The 18223-nt window shown below is 37.5% G+C and overlaps 1 long non-coding RNA gene across 7 annotated transcripts in view; it reads right to left on the bottom strand.

Annotated features, from left to right (window-relative positions):
* LOC123583894 overlaps positions 1 to 18223 on the bottom strand; it is a 170182-nt gene that overhangs the window by 22631 nt on the left and 129328 nt on the right. For all 7 annotated transcript variants that reach the window (XR_006705033.1, XR_006705035.1, XR_006705036.1 and 4 more), the window contains one exon: positions 16337 to 16476. This is a non-coding gene — a long non-coding RNA (uncharacterized LOC123583894). The remainder of the gene's footprint in view (positions 1 to 16336; positions 16477 to 18223) is intronic.

The raw sequence follows: 18223 nt of genomic DNA, 5'->3' as shown, positions 1-18223 counted from the left end.
AAAAAAATAATACCTCCTTCATGTGTGTTGGGTTTTTTTGAGACAATTAAATGAGATGACCTATATAAAGCACGTAGAACAGTGACCAACAGCACGCAGTAAAAAAGTAATTTTCCTAAATGAACATTCACATATTGAAGTTTTTTTCGAGGTCCATTGGTTTTCTCCATATGGCTTTGCCCACAGTCACTCCTGTGCCACTCCATCCACATTCTGGGTAAACTCTAGAATTTTATCGAGCAGACACTGAAGAAGAAGTCCATGTGTGAGTTCTTCTGCCTGAGTCCATCAGATCCACGTTAGATGGGCCCAAGAACCAGATCCACTTTTAGGATAATATCTGGATCCTCGCCATCCCTTAAACAGTTCTGCATTTTCAGCATCTTATTAGGTAATGCGACACACTTCTGCATTTTGGAAGTGTGCGGTTTTCTCTTTTTCAGGAAGGAAATAAAGATCTTTCAGACGAAGAGCCCGAGTTCTTTTGAATTGAACGGAACTACCAGCCTCAAGAAGGGAGCTACACGAAAAGATGCATGCTTGTTATGTTTACATTCAGCACATCTAGATCATCTGGGACTTAGACCCACAATGTTGGTGATAGAGAGAGCCAGATATTTAGTCACATCAAAGCAATTTGCTAATTGCAGATGCTTCCTTTCTGTTTAATGTTTCATGTGCAAGATTAGGTGGTTGATTTAACTGGTTCATAGTGCCTGTTTTATCTCATTAGCTATCTTTAAAGGAAATCAAATCATGTTAAATATAGACAGAGGACATTAATTATCTGGCAAATGTAATAGTATAACCTGTATATGAACGTGAGTGTGAGAGAGATCATTTAAATCACTGTTAATGTCCTAGCATTTTAAGTAAATGAGAACTCGTATATATGTGCATATTAATCTATAGGAGTATCCCATATATGAATTATATATCTGGGTATCTTAATGATAACGTATGCACGCAACATAATAATTATCTGCGCTTTATTATAGCACAGATAATCACTTAAACGTTAAACTAGGAGTTCTAGAAATCCAGGTCATTCCTGTTTTCCTCATCTCTTTTATCTTCAATACATTTTCAATCTTAATTCTAGCAAAATGTGCAGACAGCTTTAACACAGCTCTTAACTGTCATTTGCTCCAACTATATTCCTGGTCCAAGCTCTATTTTCATGGACTCTAACTAACCTTTAATTCAGTAGGTATATGCAATTTAAACATCTAATCCTGAGACAAAGTAGCATTATCATATTTGAGAGGAAAAAAAAAAAATTAGCCATCCAGCTTCCAGAGGAAAAAGAATGCCACAAAATCCATACTTTAGAAATTCTTCCGGTGATGTTGACAGTGGTGACGGCTGTGCATGTGTGAAGGCAGGGGGTGTTTAAGAACTGTCTGTACTTAATTTTTAATTAATTTTGCTTAATTTTGCCCTGAGCCTAAAACTGTTGTTCAAAAATTAAGTCTATTTAAAAGGGGGGAAGAAAAAGAAAACTTCCCTGTAACATTAGCATAAAACAGATGCGTTCCGTGTACTAGACCAGGGCCTTGCACATTTCTCCCGCAATAAGGACCGATGTTTATAGTATTTGTACCACTGCACCACGACCATACAGATGTCACTGGAGCCAGTAACGACTCCTTAGGGGAAGTTCATCATGGCACTGAGCTTTGAATTCACAGAGCTTCACCAAGCACATCAGCCAGAGGATTATCGAGAAAGGAATTCTTCATGTAAATGCTCCCCACTATTCTTCACATCATATTGATCCTGATTTTTTTTTTTTTTTTTTTTTTTTTTTTTTTTTTTAGTCTCTGAAAACAAATGAGGACAAATGCAGAGAAGAGCACGATGAGACTTCTTTCTTCCTCTATGTCTTCCACTCCTACCACCGAAGAAGTGAGTTCTTTCTACGAACTCTTGGGACCTGGTGCTCTCACCCAGGCCTTGTATGTGGATGCAAGGGGATCATTCATGCTTCCCAGCCTTTATCTTAGCAATGGGCTCAGCACTATATGGGCATTAGTGATGCCCAATCCAATGGGATAGACCTGGTGTACTTTGATACATGCTCTTGCCACAAGGATTAAAGCAGATGGTGCAGATATTGATATTTTAAATCAGTTCCTTTTAAGTAAGAACGACTAAGCATTCTAAGTACTTCTATCTTACAACAAATTTTTTCACGCAACTAATCATAGTTCCCTTCCAGAGTTCAGCGTATCCTCGGAAGCCACTCTTTGATGAGACCAGATCTTTAGATGCGGATCCTTAAGACAGTATGAAGCGGTGTAAGGTAGGTAGGCGATGCACCAACCCATTTAATTACAGAACATATTGAAGTAAAAAATGATAATAACTACTAATCTTTTTTTTTTCAATCCGAAAAAATCCACTGCCCAGTGTACAAAGGTAATGGCTAAACTATAAAGGTGGCTTTCTTCACAGTGTCACTTTCCACTCAAGGGACAGGGCATTAGTTCCCAGGAACATCCTCCAAGCACTCACAGCATCGGGCCCCATATAATGTAGACATTCTGGCTGCACCATACCTGGCAGGGCAGATTTTGAAGATCCTAACCTCTTTTAAGAGGAAAATAATTTCTTAAATGCACTGTCACTACCTAACTCTCCCAGCCATTTCCTGCACCGCAATTTTTCTCATGTTGCTTCCTTTGTGTTCCATTCAAGGTTTTCCTGCACTGAGACAATCTTTTCCATTTTTTTTTTCTTCTTCTGCCTGCATCAAAGTTAGGACTTTGTTAGGGATGCTTTGCTATCGGCATCTGTTACCTCTTTTTCTTAGGGGCTAAGGAGGAGGCTGCTGTGTGGCTGAAAAAGACTCTCATTCAGTTTGGAATTGCCTCCCTTTGCTTTCCTGTCACACTGTCAAGCTCAATCAGAACGCAATGAAAGTGATACAGAGGCAAGGCTTTGCTGGCGAGACTTAGAACAAAGACAGCTCCATAGCCTAGTACAGATTTCACATCCAATTTAACTCTTTGGAAAAGGATTTCAGGAAATACATAGTCAAGAGTTGAAAAAATGGAGTTGGGTCTACTATAAAGGCTAAAAGTATTATCCTGGCTTAGATAAGCTACAAAGATAGGTTGATACTATTTTCTAGCATAAACCACATTAGCCGGCATTACACATTGAGCTTTCTTTACTCGTTAAGTTGCAAGGAGATTTGAGAGGAATTTAGCAGCTACATAAAATGACTCTTTCATGATGCTAGCTTTACCAGTCATTTTAGTTGTACGAGGTGCATGAATAGCAAGGACCTAAATCATGTTGTTTAACAAATCTGGTATTAGAGGGTTAGTCTCAGTTTACTTATTAAGAATTTAGTTGAGTAAAGGATTTTAGGACTCAGTTCTTTGTGTAGATGACAATGAACAGGCCAATAGTTGTATTTTTGGGGGGAAACATACGTCAGTGACACATGTTTGGAACTGTGCTTTTAGGCCCATAACTAATGTTTTGCATTGAATATATTTTTCCACGGGCAACTAACTGTACAGAAGAAAATTCACTGAGAAGGACATAGGTCGATGGTGACTTCAGTGGCCTCTATCATGACTTCCTTTCTGAAGCCTTGTTTCCACGTGTTCTTTATCTTACAAGAGACTCGGTTTATTTCTCTACATTTTTCAAATTTAGGTCATGACAAGAAAGAAGTTATTAGATTAGTGATTTGATTTTAAAGAACGATGGCCTACAATTTCTCTTGATGGACTCGGAGCATACTGAAAACGGGTTTGCACAACACACACCAATGGCGTATCTTAGACATTCTACAGAGCGGCAGTAACACTAACGCAGTGGTGAGGAGAACTTCCTACGGTTTAAATTCACTATTTTTAAAACTATTCTTTAAAAACCGCCACGATCACAGATACTGTCAAAATACCGATGTTTGTTGTTTAGGCAACGGCAGGTTTTTGTGGGGTTTTTTTTTCATGTTTATGCACTTTTAGCTCATTGAAAGTAGAAAACATTTAAATAACTTTATATTTATAAATATTTATACATATACACATGCATATACGCGCACAGAGACAGAAAGATTGAAATTAGTTTAGGGACACAATTGCATTTAAGAGGAACACATTTCAAATGACTGGTACCACATCATCATATTAAAGAAGATATCTCTTTGGAAAATTTTCCATGAACAAGAGATGATTAGAAGCAAGCATATGATAGACACCAACATTTCATCTCTGCATGCAATTATGATACAAATTAGAAATGCTATTATGTCGGTGCTCCATAATTAAGTAAGCAATTAAAAACAAAACTAGTTCATTAACAAATTGTCATAGCTAGGCCGACGAGTGCCCAATGAGGTCACGGTCATGGCAAATGCAGAAGATGATGACTAAGAGAGTTTTCCCGAGAGCAAAACTCCCAACCAACAGCAATCGTTCCATTTCTAATTCATGTGTTATGTAAAAAGCAATTTGGGATGGAAAACCTGAAATAAATGTTGCAGGCGAGTGTAGGGAGGAGGAGGGCTCTCTGTGGTAAGTTACGTATGCCATTTCGTTAAGAGTATGGTTGGCTGCTAAAAGGAAATGTTAGTTTTATTCAAAACATGAAAATAAAATCTCCTTTGATACTTGATATAGCCTTGGTAATTTTCTCATAAGTCTTTGGCCAGTTGGCTCATTCATTCTCTTTGCCTTTGGGGAATCTATGCTTCAATCTTAATGACGATGGTGACTCGAAATTAGCAGTTACTGGTGGAAGCTGCGAGATCCAAATATTTGTATGGATTTTTCTTTTAATGGCCATCAGTTCATAAGTATTTTCATTTAAAAAAAAATGTTTCCCATTATTTCCAGTGAAACCAGATAGTGTCACATGCAAAAATTATATCAACAATGAACACATTTGATAAATAAGAATGAAAAAAAAAAGTAAAATGGTTAATCCCTGTACTAATTATTTGTCCCATTTTTGTTAATACAAATTAAATGTTTCACTTGGTTAATGACAAGTTTGATCAAACAGTTCATAAACTGATGGATTGACTTTGAAATGAATTCAGGGGAAAAAAAATGACACGATGTGGAGCTGGCAAAGGGCCGCCTCTAGTGGGAACAGATGCCCAACAAATTTGGCGAGTAGTTTTGTTCTCTTCTATCTGTTGCAGTTCACAATCCTAATGAATGTTATGTTTAAATAACATGAATAAAGATAAAGTGAAAATGAATTCAACTCCAGTTTGAGCAGCAGAATAAAAATGAGCAAACTGTATTATCTTCTGCCACCTAATCTGGGTTGAATTTCCTCTGTATCTTTTTTGTTTGTTGAAGAATCCTTTTCTTGAGTCTCCTTGGCCATTGACAAGGTCTTTTGAGATGAATATGAAAAGATAGATTTAAAGGTTAAGGCCAGGGTCAGATGGTTGCAGATGTTTTGTGAGAGATTGTTCGGTTCAGTTTGTGGTACTTCTCCTGACTAAGGTATTTCAAACAGGCAGACTCATGGCCAGCAACTGTCAATGAATGTTGTTTGTCTCACAATTGATCCATGCAAACACAAACACAGGGTAGAAGGACTGTTTGTTTTTTCTTAGGCGGACAATTTTCCCCCAGCCCAAAGACTTTGTCGAACGCCAGAGAAGAAGATGCTGTTTTTATTTCTAGAAAGTCGGATATTTTAAGTTTGACTCTTCAGATGATCATCTGAGACCATTTTTCAGGGGACAAATTGTGGCACCATGTGACAAAAATTTTTTAACTGTAAAAGGTTTGCAAAATCTTAGAAGTGTTAGGGAAAAGAAGTAGAGCTTGGACCTAAGAAAAAAAAAGATAAATGAACTAGTGTCTTATCTCTTGATTTCAAATTTGAATTAACAGACAATGTACAAATACTGGTTGCCATTGGGATATTTCATTATTTGATAGATTTAGATCAGACACTGTCTCCCCATAAAGAAGGCTAGAAAATAGATGTGTGTGTGTGTGTGTGTGTGTGTGTGTGTGTAATACATTGTACATAGTACATCGTACACACATATCCTTCTAACAGTTAAATAATATTAGATGAGCAATATTTCCTCTAACAATGTCTTAGGGGTTTCATTGCAATAATTTTTATTTATTATCTCCACAAGTTTACAGATGTGATTACAACATCTCCATGAGCCATTGCCCATCCTCTTTCTTGAGTGTTTTAACTTTAGGAATGAGCACTGAGATTCTAGAATTAGTTGGCTAAGGCCAATGAGATGGTTCCTCTCTACAATGTGCAATTCGGAACCCACAAGATTGGAATTGTCTCTTTCCTAGAGCTTGTAAAGAAGTCTTTAAATTAAAGTATGTTTTGGAAAATTCTATGTAAAAATATCCAGAATCTTGAAAGATACAAAGTCTGGGAATTTTTTGGTCAATACACTGATAGGAAGCTTTTATGGCTCTTACTTTCCTATCATCTATTCAACATCAGTCACTCTTTACGTTTACCATTCTTCTGAATTTTATCCTGCATAATGCTTCTAGAAAGATTGTGTTTATTTTTCTGACATGATTCTTTGTGAAATAGGTGCTTGATAAGGATTATTTTGGAAAGACCAAAAGCCCCTTAAATGATTACCCTCTCAAACTTCTTGTAAAGAAGGACAGATAGTGATCCTTGTCATCATTGAAGGCAAATCTAGAATTTTCCAATGTTTTCAATACTTTCATGCCACACAATACAATCAGAGTTACTTTAGCTAATGTGAAAAATTAAAATTTTTTTTCTTCCTAAGGCCTAGTGCCTCTTTTGAACATTTAGTCATATCGCAAAACACATATTGCATTTTCTGGTCACTCTTATATATTTAAATCACTTGAGAATACTATAGGTTTATAAAAATTATAAACAAAATCATTCTTATGATTATCCTTATAATAATGAAGGTATTTGGTAGTATGAATGGAAATTTAATTTTCAAACCTACTTCATGTTATCAACACATGCATAAAAGGTATGATGAATCACTCTTAACAGAAATTCATCAATTTGAATTTCACTATTTCAGATGGTAGAGTGAAATGATTAATTTTTTTTAGCACAATGTTCTTCATTTTACAACCCCATCCAACTAAATCATTTCACTCTAGGACACTAGGTGTTTATAATTGCGATTTTGATAGAAAGAGGGTTATCCCTACCACTTTCCTGTATGAGTGGAATGATATTTGAAATATATATTTCACCTTTTTTTTTTTTTGGCTATTCTGAAGGCAAAAGAAAAAAAAAAATATTCAAGGAGCCAAAAAAGAAAAATCTCACAATGAAAACAAAGAACCCTATATAACAGTTACGGTTTTTGCGAGTGCTGGTTAAAAAGCCTTATTTGAAGCGACTGAAATATTTTTGTGATAAACAGGAATCAGTATAATGTATTCATATCAGAATTTTCCAAAGCATGTTTACTAGTTCTTTTCTCATTCACACCCTGCCATCATTCTGGTTTTATATATGTTCATTTAAAAAGATTTGCCAAACATAAATAAGAACAATTACAGAATTACAGAGCAGGATTACTTCTGAAGGGGAAAAAAAAAAAAAAAAAAAAAAAAAGATCATCGGTCGTATTCTCTTCCGCTATCCTATTTGACTTCATCATTAAGAAAAGTATTCAGGATGTCTAGTGGGTGAGGAGAGCAGAAGTGTGTTTTCATTTTGATATGATAGCTGCATTCAAGTTATTCTCCTCTTTACAATAGATTTTACCTAGCTTTATCTTCATAGGAAGCTGCTTTCAGTTGAAAAGCAGAAGTGAATAGAAGTGTCATGACATGGGATTAACAGTACAACCGGTTAGTAAATCAAATGTTTGAGGTGAAGAAAGTGGAATGTGACATGCATCAGCAGGATGGACGGGCAGGATTTGATGGAGACAAGTGAAAAGAAAAATTGTCATCATTGGTCGATGTGCCTGATATCTGCACAGTTTTGAAAGCACGTGGTCCATTTAACCAGTCAGTCACTGTAATGAATCTGAGTGCATTAAGACATACCCAGCAACGTTAGTTCCTACTGAGTAGTGATAACCACAGGAGAAAGTAGCCCAAGTTCTGTTTCCAACAAAGAAAAAAAGGGAAAAAAAATTGCGCCCGAGGCTGAAAAACTGGTCAGTGTGGTTCACTCTTGAGAGGCCACTATGGAACATCCACACTATTCACACACACAAAAATGACCTTATTGAAGAAAACTCTCACATTGCCGCTCACACAGATTTTATACAGTACTCATAGTTAAGATTTTAACATTTTGAGAGCGTTTGCCCAGTGTTTTAAACAGATATAATAAGCAATCTATTGGTAGCACTTAAAAAGGCATGTTTAATAAGCACATCCATGGATTTCTTTTCTCCTTCTGGTAAGTATCCACACAAATATGTAAAAACTTAAATTGAAATGGGTAATGCTTAAAGATTTATCTGAGTAGCTTGGGAGATTATCTAAAAGGTTAATTTAAAGGCTTAATAAGAGATACTCCCTGTCATCATCAGTATCTTCACATGGAAGATGTTTTAAAATTCCACACAGTTTGGTCTTCATTCCATAACTCTGTATTTTCTAGTCTCTCTTTTTTTTTTCAGAGCAAGTTTCCCTAAGAATAGGGTTAAAACTGTTACATGCCTAATATTTACTTAAAACTTTGTCAAAAAAAGAAGAATTCACACACACAGAAAAGCTCATTAAATATTCACACTTTAATATATGTTCCTCAGAAACAAATGTACAGTTAGATAACACATAAAGAATTATGAATGACTAATTATATTTTGCATATTTACAGCAAAGACAATTAGCAAATAGCTTTTATATGCAAAATAAATGAAAAAGTAATTAAGATGCACTAACCAGAGCAGCAATATCAAGTCTGTTGTCTTGTGATTCATTCCTAACAAACATAATAATTATGCATTCATTGTCATATAATTAAAACAGCTCTGTCCTTTAGAAAAATGGTTATTTACTGTATAATAACCTGAAGAGTGGCAGAAGTTCCTCATAATGGTGAGCAGGATAATTAAATATTTCTTCTTAAGAAATGCTCCCCCAGTTTAGTTGATTATCATAAACAGCTGTTCCTCAGGAATGCCAAGGGTTCTTCTCTCTCCGGTCTGGGAAAGTTATTTTCTGTTTTGTTTGTAAGCTCTCGTTCTTTGCCTGACTACTGAATTGAGCAGGGATGCTCCTGAGCCACTCTTCCCCTTTCTGAAACTAGTGCTTCCAGAGGCTGTCCCAAGTCCCAGAGGACCTTGGGAAACAACTTCAAGACCTACCCGTTTCTGCTTCTCTGTCAGAATATATTCTCCTTCTGAAGCTATTCTGGGACTTACTTTTGAATCGTTAACATGGACCTAAATGTCAGCACGAGCCTTGAGGCAATGTATTGATTAATTAATTAATTAATAACATTCAGCGTCTATCATGTTAGATAAGCCACCTGCATTTTAGAAATACCGCAACAGATTTCAAAATGGTTCACGTATTCGGTACTTAGTCTCATTTAAGTGATATAGACTATCCTCTGTGTTCCCCACAAATCAGCTGTGGGAGCCATTTTGTTTTACCAATGTCAAGAAGAGGTATATATTTATGACCTCCAGTTAATTTTTACTGACTGATATAAGCAATCAGAAATTATTTAAGCAGGAGATATAAATTATTTTGTGTCTACTTGGTGTGTTATCTTTATATATTGATACTATTATGTTGTCATGTACATACAGTCAACAAAATTTACTTATTTTATGGAATGAAATCATGTGTCCAGTGGGGGTGGTGAGTGCAGGTGTAATTAGGGAAAGCAGTGTTTGTTTATTCTAAGCTACTGATTTTTTAAAAAAAGAATAGCAACTTTAAAAATGATTTGTAACATCTTAGATATTAGAGAAAGATAAACCTTAACTAGGAAAATATGTGTTGTATTTTTCATTAAAATTTTCCTTATTATTTCAAATGTCCTTTTCATTATACTTATTGCATGTTTTTTTTTAACAGTATTAAATATAAACATCAACCTCAGAGAATAAGAAAATAAATGGTTTTGGTTAGGTTTTGTAGTTTCACTTTATTAAATATTTGCAACTAATTATTTCAGCACTTACTAAAATATAATTTCTTTCTTAAGTTCAAGAAACCAATAGCAAACAGCTAAGCAAAAAATGTTGTTTAATTTAAGTAAGGAGCCATGGCCTTATTTTGAGCCGTTTATCCTGAACTATGTATATATTTTCTAAATATTCCACACTATAAGCTCCTTTTGGCATGTAATGAAATGGATACGGACCAAGGAGAACCTAGAGAGATAATATATGCTCCTTGTCCCTGTGCTACATTTAGGAGAATTTAACCATAGCTTAGAATGCTAAAAAGGGATAATTGCCCCGAAGTGAAACTGGTTAAGTATATTATTAGAGCTCCTGTATGCTACACACAGAATTTGGGAATAAAAAGAAAACAGAACTTGAAGCCACACCAGGGCATTCTGATAGCTCATTTTTTAGTAAAAGGCAGAAGAGAAAAACAACGTAATCACATCTTCAACTCTAATGCCAAACCAGTGCAGGATTACCCATTACCAGCATACCAGAGGCATCAGGGGAAAGAAGTAAGAAAAAATATTTTAAATTTTATAATTGATTTTGTAAGGAATTCCAATAATCTCAACATAATTCTAAGTAGTCATCATAAAAAAGAAAAACCCTATCTTTGTTCCTCCTTACATTTGTTGGTGATTTGGTATTGTTTTAAATTTTAGTTACTTGGACTGCAGAAGGGGCAAAGAGTACAGGAGTTCCGTTGTTGTTTTTAATCCTTAGTGCTTATTAAAAACGTTCGTGTAACCATCCTTACATATGTATTTACCTAATTTATATTCCTAATTTCATCTTGCAGGTTTAAAGAATATGGGGTTTATTCACCATTATAGTGGCAGTATCAGTTTATGTATCTGCTATTACAGATAGTAAAAATGATCAAACATTACATTCTTAGAAATGAGCCTATTTCTTTTTCGAGGAACAAAGGTCCCAAGAGTGGGAGATAAGAACCAAAATATGAATGCATGCACCTGTTTATGTGCCTCTTTATCATCTTCCTTCTCAGAGCGCACATTTCTCAGCAAAATGGGAAATAGGAAGCCCAAGCCCCAACTTCCAGACCACATGATGAAAATTATAATAACTCAAAATTTACAATTCATCTTGAAATTGCCTGTACCTTTCAGTATGGAGTCTCATCACTTACCTTGAGCTAACTGTTTTATGTGTTTATATTATGCCCCGCCCCCCTCAGACTACAGAATGGTAGATCCTGGGAGATAGGGACAGTGGTTCTTTTTTTTTGAGTAAGTGTTCTGCATGGCACATGCAATGAGGTAGTTGCTTGAGAGATACTGCTGAATGAATACTTCCATCATATATTCAACAGACACACCCCAAAGGGTCTTTGCCCCTTTTCAAAACGGTGCTAAAGGGGAGCTCTGTTTCTGCCTCCAAATTATTTATCCCTAACCCACTCCTTGCTTCCTTCGATTACATATAGTCTCAGGTTCCACATACTTCCAAAAGTACACATAACCCAAGCTATATCTGTTGTCATGTATATGATATATATGCAGTAGGACCTCAGTCAGTAGTCACTGAGTAACTAATTGACAGGCTAAATAAGTGACAGAAAAAGATCAATGAATGAATGAATGAATGAATGAATAGTATAAATATTAGTCGAGTGTGCTCACGGAGATGGATATCTTCTCAGCAGATGTAAGTATCTTTGTTCTGTCTCATCTTTGACTTGTATGAAATGTGTGATGTGGCCATCAAAGTCATGGCAGTTTGAACACTCATGAGCCAAGCCCATGAAGTCTTTCTAGGTGTGTATTTTTGAAAATACATGTTTTGTATCTTGGGGTGAAAGATAACCAAACGGGGAGATTGGAAAAATAATTGTTTCTGTTTCACATATAGACCCTCCCTTTGAAACTCCCTTTTGGCTCTTAGGCCAATCCCTGCTATAATTGTTGACTTACAGGGTTCTGTGTTCTCCCATAGAGCTCACTATACACTTTGAATAATCAATCATCACTCCCCTGTGTGCAGCTGAAACAATTATCCTGCAGAAAAGTTTACCAAGAAGAGCTCCGACCAAATGCAACTTTTTCAAATTGATGGCCGTATTATAAAAATGTCTTTATAAGGAATTCCCTAAGTACTTTACTAAAATTCAACATAAAAATACTCATAAGCCTAATATTTATGCCTATGTCTGATAACCCAGAACAAAAAGAAAGAATTTTAGAAGGTTGGCATTCAAAAGCAGGTCAGAAAAAAAGATCCTATGTACAGGTAATCGAAATCATCTCAAAATACACTGGCCAGCTCGCGTAAGTTTTAATAAAATGGAGGGTGATTGGACGCCTGGATGGTTCAGTCGGTAAAGCCTGTGACTCTTGCTCTTGGGGTCGTGAGTTCAAGCTCCATGTTGGGCATACAGCTTACTTAAAAAAAAAAATAAATATAATAAAATAGATGGTGTTCATGAACACAGAAGCAGGAGTGTTTTTATTGCTTGCAACCTTCCTTTCTGACTATTGGTTTTCATTGGCTTAATGGATCTCCTAAGGAATAAATATGAGCAGGTGCAAAGTAAAAGGAAATCTATTTATAAACTCCAAATGAGGCCATGTAATAGAAAATTGGGCCTAGAATCAAACTGGCCTAGAATATCCGAACGCAAAACAGGTGAGTCGTAGAGATTACATATAAAATCTTCATGGTCCTCTTTACACAATGGGTCAGCAAGCACTTTTTGGACACCCTACTTCTGTGCCTTGAGACTCCCCTGAAAGTTTTGGTTAATGTGAAAAACAGCATAGTCATGTAAACCCTAGAATAGCTGTTATGTGAGTATAAACAACAAATTATCAAGCTGGAATGCTGTGGTAAAATCCAGGATTCATATGTAGAAATTAAATATAGATCTTTTCATTTTTTTTTAATATTACATGTGTGTTTGTTAGTTTTGATAGGATGGAATCGTGATAATCACTCTCAAAAACAACTGGAGAATAGCCCACAGGGGTGACTTTTCCACGGCACATGCCATGGGTCTATCAAGACTTAATACTCCATGCTGGGTACCCCCAAACTCCCTAAACTCCCAGCTTCTGAGCCTGGCAACTCCCTGTGCCTCACTTATGTCCCAGATGCAAGGGAAATGCCAAAAAGGACCTGAGTCTTACCCAGTCTCCCACACAGGAGGCCGGTTATTTCATCATGAGGAAGCAACCCATCAGGGCTGTTTCAGGCAAGGGAAGAGGGGCAGTGACAGGCAAGAGGTGCTGGTGGTGGTGGGTGCTGCTGGCATGTTCAAGAAAACCCATTTTCTGCCTGCTAAAGACCCCCCAATGTAGGATGAATCAAATTCCACCAGCTTCAATCCGGCTACATTGTACTTGAATAATAATCCTGAAATGTACATTGATGCTGAAGAAGTCGCTTCTTCAAAACTTTAAGGCAACAATTAAGTATTCCATTGTCATGGCTCAATTAAATGGTTTGGCCTGAGAAAATTGGGGATTGTAAAGTGAGGATGGAATGTGCTTTGATCCTCTTTCCAGGGTTATTGTTTCATTAATAAATGAACATGTCATTTGTCTCACCAGAGGGAGCTCATGCCCTCCAGGCTTTTTTCCCTTTTTTGTTCAGGTTTTATAAAGATGAATTTCCAGTGCTCTGAAATACCATGGATTAGTAGTTAAGCCTGACAGCACTTCGGGGAGTAGCGAGCTTAAAGTGCCCCACACAGGTCTCCAAAGCACTTGTTTACTAATAGAGGAAATCAGCCACCGTCTGCAGCTGCTGATATCGCATTACCATTTGGAAAGACAGTAGCTGAGATAACAAATCACACAGTTTTAATAATTACTCCTGCATTCCCGTTTTTTGTTTCCTGCATAACTGTAAAGGCTGGATTTCTTCCAAATAAACAGATAAAAACAGTATGGAACTTTTATCTTTTAATGATAATGACAACACATCATGTTTCACTAAAAGTTTCCTGCTGAATTTTTTCTGATTTCTAGAGTTCCAATAAAATGTAATTATACTTTATAATGCCACTCTTTTAATCTTCACTTCAAAAACTATTCACAGTGAGCAAGTTTGCCAGGCACCAAGAGTAGGGGACAATCCACCAGGACTCACCCATGTTGACTTGCTCTGCTCTGTCTTGGGGTAAACCTGTCATTGAAATTGCATCCTGTACATTGAGCTGCTTTGCATTCAAATTAATAGCTAGTTTAATTTGAATGTAAAATAGCTCCATTTATGCCATCATTTAAAAAAAGAAGTGAGGCATTTGGCAATGAACGGATGTTTAAGATATGATACATTTGCAACATATTTTTAATCCTAAATTGAACCTATATTAGGACGGGGACATTTTAATATCAATAGATAAGTCATAAAAGAAACCCTTTTAAAAATCTGCATAGTAAATATGTGCTTTAGGGGTCAAAACTACTCCATTGTACAGATACAGTGCAGGGTTTAGTTCATATGGTTGGTGCTGGGCATTTTCCGGCAAATCTGTGTATTGTTACATTTCTATAGTCCAAGAATGGCAATTGATTTTTAAAACACATGCTGCAACTTTATTTGCTCAGTAATTACATGGACTTTATTTGGAGGTCAGTGAAAGAACAACTAAATAGGAAAATGAAGTCTTCCTCCCTTGTGCCATGAAACCATAAAAGTTGGCAGACAGAAAGGAATGCTAAACTTTTTCCCAGAGCTCTGAGTTTGGTTTCCACTGGTCCATGTTCCATTGGGTGATTAGAGAAAGCTTTTTTAAAGCCTTACTTCAGAATGATCTTAATTGGTGCAAGGTTGAGCCCTTTCTAGGAGGGGAGGGAAAAGGTTGAATAGCCTTTTCAAGTCACATGAAAGTTTCTAGGATGAATGTACGATAATTAGATTAATAAGTAGCTTAATTTATCACAGCTGAGGATTTCAACAGCCACACATTAGAGCAAGAAAAAAAGATTAGTGTGATTCTAGTTTGAAAAAAAAAAAATTGTACTGAAACTTGATTAACCTTAAACACAAAGTGCCTTTCTTCCTCAGTCTAAATGTCTGCTGGGGGGGAGGGGGTGTGGCGTGGGGAAGTGGAGAGAGCTCCTGAAATAATCAGGAAAGTCCTATTTTATTCCTTTCTGTCTCCCAGTTAATGAGCAGTATCAGGATTGCTTGAACCAACTTTTCCCTTTACCGCTCCTTAGCCTTCAAATAATGGGTTGGGCATAAGCCTGTAGAATCCTAAATTACATTGCCCACCCACATCATAGAGATATACCTTCTCTGATGCGCAATTTGTCATAAGCTGATTCTCTTGTCACAGCTGAAAAAAGAAGTCATGTGGTTGGGAGGAGAATAGGATTTGGAGGAGGCCATAATTCCAGTTAGTATGTGGTGGGAACAGCGAGACTCAGATTGTTGGATGGTATTTCCAAGAGTTACCTCAGGCCTTTAAAGCCTGAATCTAGTCCCATGCCTTCAAAACGCATAGGTTACCCAAGCAAGGGGCAGCAATGAGTTAAGGTAAGCAGTATTCATTGATAAACCATGCTGAATCAAGACAATTATTATAAAAGCAAGATTAATTGACTTACAGGGGGTTAAAAGATCAGTCGGAAACGGACGCTCAAAAAAATACGAACCAAATCAAGCTCTTGTCCATTGGGAGTCTTTCCCCCATCTTCTCCACATATGCACAATAAAATATTTTGATAAAAAAGAATCTGCTGGACCATCTGATGGTCATATCCAACAGGGGCGGGCTAACGTCAGATTGGATTAACCTTAAAATTTTCCTGACTCCTGTCTGGCTACAAGCGAAACTTCAGCGCCGTGTGGCACAAAGCCGCTGGTTTCAGCATCAGTTTCTCAATGGAAGAGCCTGGAGGGTGAATCTCTGGCACCTGTCAACCCTCAACAGTCATGGTGGTTGGGAGTCCAGCTAACGCGAGCCCAGCAGTGGACTGGTGCATGGGGCATTGCCCCTGTGGTTGCGTGACAAAGGTGTGTGGCTGGATGTGGGTAGGCACTTGTGACACCCTCCAACTGGAAGAGAAAAATACCATGCTAAAATACCAGACAACTGCAGGAACTGCACTACCTCTAGCACAACAAAAATCGCTGTGACTTTCTCTGCAGTCTCTGAAGCTTACATAATGGAGTCCTGAAAGAGGTGCAGGTGTAGAATAGCCGGGCGGGCATATGGCCCCAGCTAGGATATCGGAAAGTTACCTGTGGCCCAGCCGGATCAACTTGGCCGTCGCCAAGAACACTCAAGCACCGGTGGTGTGGGAAGTTCAATAATTGGAGCCAGAGCCCGAGGTGAGTCTGTCTCCACTGGGGGTCTTCTCTCAGAGCACGAGTCTTCTTTTCTGCTGGGATGAAAGAGAAGCTTTATTTATTCAGTTTTTAATTATGCAATGAAAAACGATATCACATTATCCCATTATAGATGGAATATGGTTTAAAATAGTGACGTTTAAAGCACCAGTGTAATTATGGACTCTGAACACTTGGAAACCCAAGGCACAGCTCAACCAGCAGCCTGAATCTGAAAGTGCTTATATCTAAAATGGATATCTCATTACTGGTTAACATTATTTAGTTAGGAGGGGATATGACCTCTAATTTGCCTTTAAATGATTAATTTGGTGTTTAAATAAGTGTCTTTTATTTAATAATGTTTTCTTCCACCAATTCACTTATGTCAATAAACTCTTTGTTTAACCTTCTTAAAGGAAACATTTTCTCTGCTCAGAGGCAATTAATGAGCGATCAAATAAATAGGTGCAGGAAAATGAACTAAAATTAAGGGCTGCCCAGGACAGCAAATGTGCTTTACTCTATGGCGTGGATATTGTATGTTGCTGTCCCAGCTGTGACACAGGAAGTGCATCAGTTCAGCCCCAATCCTCCCAGTGGAACCCTTCCTTTCATGGTTCAGGTAAGAAGCCACTCACATCATAGAACCTGCCAAGATGGGAACACCCCATACACAGAGGCATTTTCTTTTGACTGCTCGTTCTTCAAGTTTGGTAAAAATGACTCTCAGTCTTCAACTAAGGAATGGGTTGTTACTTTTTATTTTTTTTATTTAAAAAAAAATTTTTTTTTAACGTTTTTATTTATTTTTGAGACAGAGAGAGACAGAGCATGAATGGGGAGGGGCAGGGACAGAGGGAGACACAGGATCGGAAGCAGGCTCCAGGCTCTGAGCTGTCAGCCCAGAGCCCGACACGGGGCTCGAACTCACGGACCATGAGATTGTGACCTGAGCCGAAGTCGGACGCTTAACCGACTGAGCCACCCAGGCGCCCCGGGTTGTTATTTTTTAATGGGAAATTAAGGGAGAAGGAAAATATATGCAACATTAATGTAAAATACTAGTATTGCTAACATTAATATTAATATCAGAGTGTCAAATAGTACCTTTTGCAGTCTTAAGGACATAAAAGTATATCATGGATTACTTACTTTATCTTTTTCTAGGTAATTTGTTTTAAAATAAAGTTTTTCTCCATAGTTATCTATGGAATCAGAATGGATTTTGCTTTTTGTGTTATTACTTAGAGTTATAAGCTGTCAAATTTTACTTAGCTTTCTATGGTATGTGAAAAAAAATTTTTGGGGCGCCTGGGTGGCTCAGTCGGTTAAGCGTCTGACTTCGGCTCAGGTCACGATCTCATAGCTTGTGAGTTCGAGCCCCGCGTCGGGCTCTGGGCTGACGGCTCAGAGCCTGGAGCCTGCTTCAGATTCTGTGTCTCCCTCTCTCTCTGCCCCTCCCCCGTTCATGCTCTGTCTCTCTCTGTCTCAAAAATAAACAAACATTAAAAAAAAAAATTAAAAAAAAAAAAATTTTTAACAATTTTAATTCTTTAAAAATCCAACATTATTTAAAATTTGGATGCTTTCCTGGGGGGGGGGGGGGGGTCTGGGTGGCTCGGTGGGTTAAGTAGCTGACTTCACCTGAGATCATGATCTCCCGGTATGGGAGTTCTCGCAGTATGTGAGTTCCAGCCCTGCGTCGGGCTCTGGGCTGACAGCTCGGACCCTGGATTCTGCTTCTGATTCTGTGTCTCCCTCCCTCTCTGCCCCTCCTCTGCTTGCTCTCTTTCTCTC

This window comes from Leopardus geoffroyi, chromosome B3 (assembly GCF_018350155.1).
Source record: "Leopardus geoffroyi isolate Oge1 chromosome B3, O.geoffroyi_Oge1_pat1.0, whole genome shotgun sequence".
Classification (NCBI taxonomy): Eukaryota; Metazoa; Chordata; class Mammalia; order Carnivora; family Felidae; genus Leopardus; species Leopardus geoffroyi.
Note: the sequence above shows the minus strand (reverse complement) of the source record. Positions and strands in the feature narration are given on the sequence as shown.